Source organism: Manis javanica, chromosome 5 (assembly GCF_040802235.1).
Source record: "Manis javanica isolate MJ-LG chromosome 5, MJ_LKY, whole genome shotgun sequence".
Lineage (NCBI taxonomy): Eukaryota > Metazoa > Chordata > Mammalia > Pholidota > Manidae > Manis > Manis javanica.
In genome coordinates, this window is record NC_133160.1 from 41,069,541 (window position 1) to 41,076,648 (window position 7,108).

Here is a 7,108-nt window from a genome sequence, read left to right on the forward strand (position 1 = left end):
ATATGTTCATGAAGATGTTGCTCATATTTATGTCCAAGAGATTTTTGCCTGTGTTTTTTTCTAAGAGTTTTATGGTTTCATGACTTAAATTCAGGTCTTTGATCCATTTTGAGTTTACTTTTGTGTACGGGGTTAGACAATAATCCAGTTTCATTCTCTTACATGTAGCTGTCCAGTTTTGCCAAGACCAACTGTTGAAGAGACTGTCATTTCCCCATTGTATATCCATGGCTCCTTTATCATATGTTAATTGACCATATAGCTTGGGTTTATATCTGGACTGTTTAGTCTGTTCCACTGGTCTATGGGTCTCTTCTTGTGCCAGTACCAAACTGTCTTGATTACTGTGGCTTTGTAGTAGAGCTTGAAGTCAGGGAGCATAATTCTCCCTGCTTTATTCTTCCTTCTCAGGAGGAGTGCTTTGGCTATTTGAGGTCTTTTGTGGTTCCATATGAATTTTAGAACGATTTGCTCTAGTTCATTGAAGAATGCTGTAGGTGTTTTGATAGGGATTGCATTGAATCTGTAGATTGCTTTAGGCAGGATGGCCATTTTGACAATATTAATTCTTCCTAGCCAAGAGCATGGGAGGAGTTTCCCACATGTTCTTCTTATAGTGTGGCTTTGACTCTCCTCCCTCTAAGTGGGGCCTCAGCTTGTGACTGCCAAGGAACGAGGCTGTGCCATCTGAGGTGAGTCATAAAGGGCCACACAGTTTCCTCCTGTCTGGGGGGAGGATGCTCTCTCTTAAACCCAGCCCCACACTGGCAGGAAGCCTGGCAGCCATTGAAAGCCTCAGGTGAAAGGGAACTGAGCACCTGGCTGAGCTCCCAGCCAACAGACAGTACCACCTTGCCAGCCACAGATGTGCACTACGTTTTTAAACTCCCCAGATCCATCTGGGAAGTGGGTCCTCTCTCTCCAGGCAGGTTGTCCCCCACCCCTGAAAGTATGTGAAGAGAGATGAGCCATGCCCTGGAAGACTGCAAGCAAAATAAATGATCACTGTTCCTTTAAGCCTGAAGGTTTGGGGTATTCTTTTAGTGCACCAGTTTTTAATGTTCCAGTATCTGGCACATAGCTTTAACTACTCCCTGGGCCTTCTTTTAACTCTGTACACCTTCTGTGCACAACCTGATCACTCCCATTATTTAAATTACCACTTGCTTGGACCTCCCTTCTGATCTACACAGCTGCATATCTAATAGCTTACCAGATATCCCCAACACATACAAATCTTAACCTCATCCTCTATTCCTGTCCCCACCCTGCCCCTAAATATCTATCCCCTTGTTTATTTAGTGCTACCATCAGTTCAGTTAATTGAGGCAACATTCTCTTACCCAACTCCAACATCAGGTAGGGATGCCGTCAATTTAATTCCCTTGATATGTTAGGTTTCTCTCCATCCCTGTGAATTCACATGGGCTCCCATGGCCCAGGTTTACACCTTCAGTGTCTGTATCCTAAGCTGCTCTAATTACTTCTGGGCGCAGCTGTCATTTTTAGTCCCACCCACACCACTTTTTTCTAGGCCGTTATCAAGGTGACCCTAGTTCTCCTCTTCCTGGGTGCCCCAATGCTTTGAGAACAAAGTTAAGAGAATCACAGAATGGCCCCCAGTTTGGTCCAATGCCACTCATCAAATCTTGTGCCCCATAGTAATTTCCTTGTTCTGATTTTATTCTCTGCACTATCAAACTTCACAGCTTTCCCAAAATGCACCCTGTCTTTTCATCTCTGAGTACCTCTGTGCATGTTCTCTCTGGCTAAAAGAGTTTCTTTTATCTCTCTACCCCATCCTCCTTGTCCTTCGAATCCCAACTCTGACATCACCTCCTCTAGGGAGCCCTTCCTAACCTGTGTCCCTCTCTCTTGCTTCCTCCATATATAGTTCTATTGTTGAAATTCTCACAGTTTACTGCAATTCATCTGTGTGTGTGTCTGTCTTGCTCTTTGACTAGTGGTTCTTAATGTGTGTTTTCCCCAGACCAGTAACACGAGCAGCACATGGGAATTTTACAGAAATGCAAATTCTCAGGCCCTACCTCAGACTTACCAAATCAGACACTCTGCGAATGGGCCTAGCAATATGTGTTTTAACAAGCCCTCCAGGGAAGTCTGGTATACACTGAAGTTTCACAACCACCTGCATGAACCAGTTGGATGAACCTTAGAGTCACCTGGAGAATTTTCAACAATTCCAGGCCAATTAAACCAGAGTGTCTGGATATAGGACCCAGGTATCAGTATTTTTCAAGCTCCCCAGGGCCTTCCAAAGTGCAGCCAAGGTTGAGAACCACTAACCTAGATACCTTCTTCTCAAAGTGTAGTTTCCAGACCAGCAGCATAAGCATTGCCTGAGAAGTTGTTCCAAACACAGGATCACAGATTTCATCCCAAACACAGTGAATTAATATTTTCCGTTTAACAAGATTCCCAGGTGATTTGAATTCACATTGAACTTTGAGAAGCACTATCTCTGTTCTTCTGTATCCCAGCTCCCAGCAAAGAGCTTGGAACATAATAGCCAGTTGATAAATTCTAGAAAAATACTAAATAAAATGTCTATTCTGCTTCTCATGGTTCTGAAGAACAAAATGAGAATCTATGGTAAAGTGTTTTGTAAGCAGTTTTACAAATATGAGATATTTATGTTAACTGATGTACGAAGAACTGGTTCATAGATCATTCATTCCAAAGAGTCAGTGAGAGCCCACTATTTGCCAAGTATGGTTTTAGGCATGAAAGAGATTATAGTGAACAAGGAAGACCTAGCCTCTAAAGTCTAGTGTGAAACATAGATATTAAACACATAATTACACAAATAACTAATTAAAAATACAATTTTGAAGAATGCTACAAAAGGGAAATAAGCAGTAGTTTTGAGAACATATTCATTTCCCTTTGTCTCAGGTAAGTAGATTTAACCTCTCTGAGCTCTCTCTGATGGGGGGTAGGAACATACCACAGAAAATCAGTGATTAGAGTCAAGGGACCCAGAATGATGTGGATATAAGACTGTGACTTACTTTGGGTTCCGCTTTTAGAAGAGCCTGAGACAAGAACTTGGTGCAGATAACTTACACGTGAAGAGATCCCATTAAACACACATGTAGGCAATACACTGTTACTGATTCTATATAATGAGCTCCACCCAGTGCTCCAGGTTGCACAGCTGCAGAGCAGAGACTGGAGTGGTGGCCGCACTAAGAACAAATACTGAGATGCCTGCAGGGGCAGAGAGTCCCAGAGGCAGAGACCGGCTTGCTGAATGTAGATGCACTCAGGTGGACGGGATTCTAGAGCTTGACCTGCCACCATGGGAATAAAGTTCGGTATAACCCTTTCACCCCAAGAACATTCCATTGTCATTTTTTGGTCTCACTGAATCAAGAGTGAACTTGCCTGGGGCTGAAACCCACTGGCAAGACTTCAACAAAGGGGACACCAGTGAGGAGCTGGTGGCCAGTCCCACTGGGGACCCTCTGAGAAACCATGTGGGACATACTCCAGAATCATACCATGGGAAGTTCAGGAAGATAGAGCACCTAGCTGATGACACCAGTTCTCCAATGGCTGAGGCTTCCCAGGAGACATTAATTCCCCACATTCTCAGGTTATTCCTTTGAGCAGCTGAGCTACTTCACTTTCAACAGTGGTTTCTAAACTGCAGCTCCCAGATTCTCAGCAGCAGCATCACCTGGGAACTTGTTAGAATTGCAAATTTTCAGGTCCCCTCTGAGACCTACGCATCAGATACCTGAGGGTGGAGCCCAGAAATCTGCACTTTAATAAGCCACCCAGGGAGTCTAATGTCCAGTGAAGGTTGGAAAACACACCCTTGAAGAAAGCCCTCAGGCAGAAAAGGGAGCCCAGGACTTGACATGGGAAGCTGAGACTGTCCTGAGACGTGTCAACTGCAAGTTCAGATAAACTCAGCTGGGTCATGGGGTTATAGCGTGGGACAGTAATAGCACCTACCACAATCTACCTGCTTTTCTACCTTGTACAATCTGGGTTTCTTCATTCATTCATCCAAAAAAATATTTATTAAAACCTCTACACTTTGCCCATTATACTACTCAAGGCTCAGGACATACTGAGAACAAAGACATATATGCCCCTGTCCTTGTGAAGTCTGTAGCCTAATGGGTAAGACGGTTGCATATGATGGTCTGAGAATTTAGGACGGCTTCAGATGAACTTTAATGTTCACCTGAATCACCTTGGAATTGTGTTAAGCCATAGCATTGGTTAAGTAAGATTCAGGTGGTAGTCCAGGGACCACATTTTGAGCAGCAAGGCCCTGGAGGATGCTTAAACTGAGACCTAAAGGATCAGTGATATGCATAGGACTGAGGAGTTTGTTGGATGTTGGACTTCAAGTGCCCAAACTGGACTGGTTTGGTCACCTAGCAAAAAGTGACTGGGTTTCAGCCAATGGGTTTCAGCCCTGGACAAGCTCATTATGGATTTAATGAGACCAAAAAAAGTGACAGTGGAACATTCTTGGGGTAAAAGGGTTTATACCCAAATTTATTCCCATGGTGGCAGGTCAATCACTAGAATCCCGTCCACTCAGAGCGAGTCTGCATGCAGCAAGCCGGTCTCTGCCTCTGGGCCTCTCTGCCTCCACAGCCGTCTCAGTCTCTGTCCTTGGTGCTGCCACCACTCCAGTCTCTGCTCTCCTGCAGCTGTACAGCCCAGAGCACTGGACAGAGCTCCTTATATAGAGTCAATAACAACATATTGCCCACGTGTGTGTAGTGAGCAAGATGACCAGGGCCGCCTGAGAATCCTGGCCACAGGAACCTTCACTATCTCCTTAGTGACCAGCACCATCTTGGTGGTAGAAGGATGAGGAAGGGTAGACCAAGTGTTTCTGAAATCCTCAAGGTAAGAAGAATGTGGTATGTTGTAGCTTTGGAAGGAACTGATGAGACCAGAAGTGCAGGAAAGAGTCTTAAGAGTACCTTGTGAACTCGATAAGCAAACTTTGATGTACTGTTACAGTTCTGAACATTCCACCTGCATTTGAGACTTTCCTTGCTACATTTCCAGCTAAATATCTCATGGGCGCCTCAATATGAAAGCTGTTGGTTGAGATCTTGAAATATGGCTAGTGCAACTGAGGAACTGAACTTCTAAGTATATTTACATTAAATTGTAAATTTAAATTTAAATAGCCACATGTGGCTAGTGGCTACCATATTGGACAGAAAGTACAGGTGCAGAAATGGATTGGAGATAGATATCCAGGATACCAGTAGAGTAACCACTTGAGGAGAAATACTATGTCAGCTACAATGAGGTGCTGGCAGCAGAAATGGGGCAAAATGTTATACCCTGGCTCAGAGTGTATAAAGGTATAAGCAGGGAGGATATTTCTTAAGTATCTGGTTTGAACAACTGGGAAATGACAGAGCCATGTACCATGAAGGATCAGGTTTGGGGATAGTATGAGGAAAAGACATTGAGTTTGACATAAACATTTAAGGGAGATATAGAGTGAAGTTTGATATATGGCTGGGGAACTCCAGAGAGGCAAGGTGGACAGCTAATGTTTGTTCCATTCCAAATGGTCACCCATGATGCCAACCTGCTGGTTCAGTTTTGGATTTCACCTTGATATAGACCCTATTTCTCTTTGGTCAGGGGCATGGGAGGCACAAGACATAAGGTAGGTCACATTCCCCTAACTATGGTGATTGGGCCAAGAGCAGGCATCTAACCCAAAGGCCTCAGAACTCTTTGTGTGCTTTTAAACTTGGGATCAAAAAAGACAGATGCTTGGTGACTCTCAGACCAGAAGCTCTTGGTAGCCATGTTTTTACCATTTGGGAAACCTAGCCATGGTAATTAATGTGTTTCCTTCATTCAGAGAGAAGCAGAGGCAAAAGAAAGAGAAAGAGACAGACATGGAGGCTGTATTGCATGATCTAAGAACTCCAATAATGTACTCTTGACTATTAATCAACTAAATTTATGGGCATTTCCTTTTATAAGGCATTGTGATAGGCTTTGAGGGAGTACTAGAAAGGAACAGATCTTTGCCTTAAAAAACTCACTGTTTAGTTTAGGGGACAAAAACTGAGCAAAGTTTAATAGTAGTAAAATCAGAGGATACACCATCAGAGGCCAGACATGAAAGTGTAGTGTGGTCTCCACATTACTTTCCACTTTATTCTCCATATCCAGTACATTGCCAAAACCTGTCAACTCTGGAGGAGTCTATAAGAAGTCTATAAGTAGCTATAATTTAATACTATTGCCATGAAAAATACACCAAACATTTTTAAATACCCAAATTATCAATTAAGATTAATAGAAAATGCCATTAAGTAAGTAAATAAATAAGCAAGTCTAGGACAAGAATTGCTAGTAAATTAGGTCTTTCCTTCTTAGATTAATATCATGCAACTCAAGGCCTTCAAATTTCATGTTAACTAATCAAAGCTTAATTTGTATTATCCTTTTTCTAGAAATACATCCCCAGGTTAAAACTCTCCAGTGGTTCCATCACATTTTGAGAATAAAACCCAAAGTCTTTGTAATGGCCTTCGACACCAGGATCCTCACCTGACCTAACTACTTGATGATGTAATTGACCTCCTGCTAGGCTACTGATTTCACATCCATAGGAAGTGAGCTATCATTGACTGAGTCACTATATAAAGAGCTTCACCCAGTACACTAGGCTGGAGGCAGAGATGGAGGTGGATTACAGACCTGTAGACCACTGGGTGCAGATGTAACCCTAGTGCTGGACCTACCACTGGGAGAATAAAGCCTGGTATAAACCCTTTTACCCCCAAGAATGTTCCATTGTCATTTCTCAGTCTCACTGAATCCACAGTGAACTTGCATGGGGCTGAAACCCTTGGGCAAGATGACACCTTACATCATCTGTTCTTGCCCATTTTCCTACTTCATTCCCTACCACCTTCCCACTTCCACCCTCCATCTCCATATTTCACCTACACTGGTCATCTTTGCTTCTAGAATGAGCTCTTTACTTGATGGAGTATTGTTTCCCCAGATTTTTTCTGGTCTTGGTTTTAAAAGTTACTTTTCCTTCCATTCCATCTCTCCACAAATAATGTTA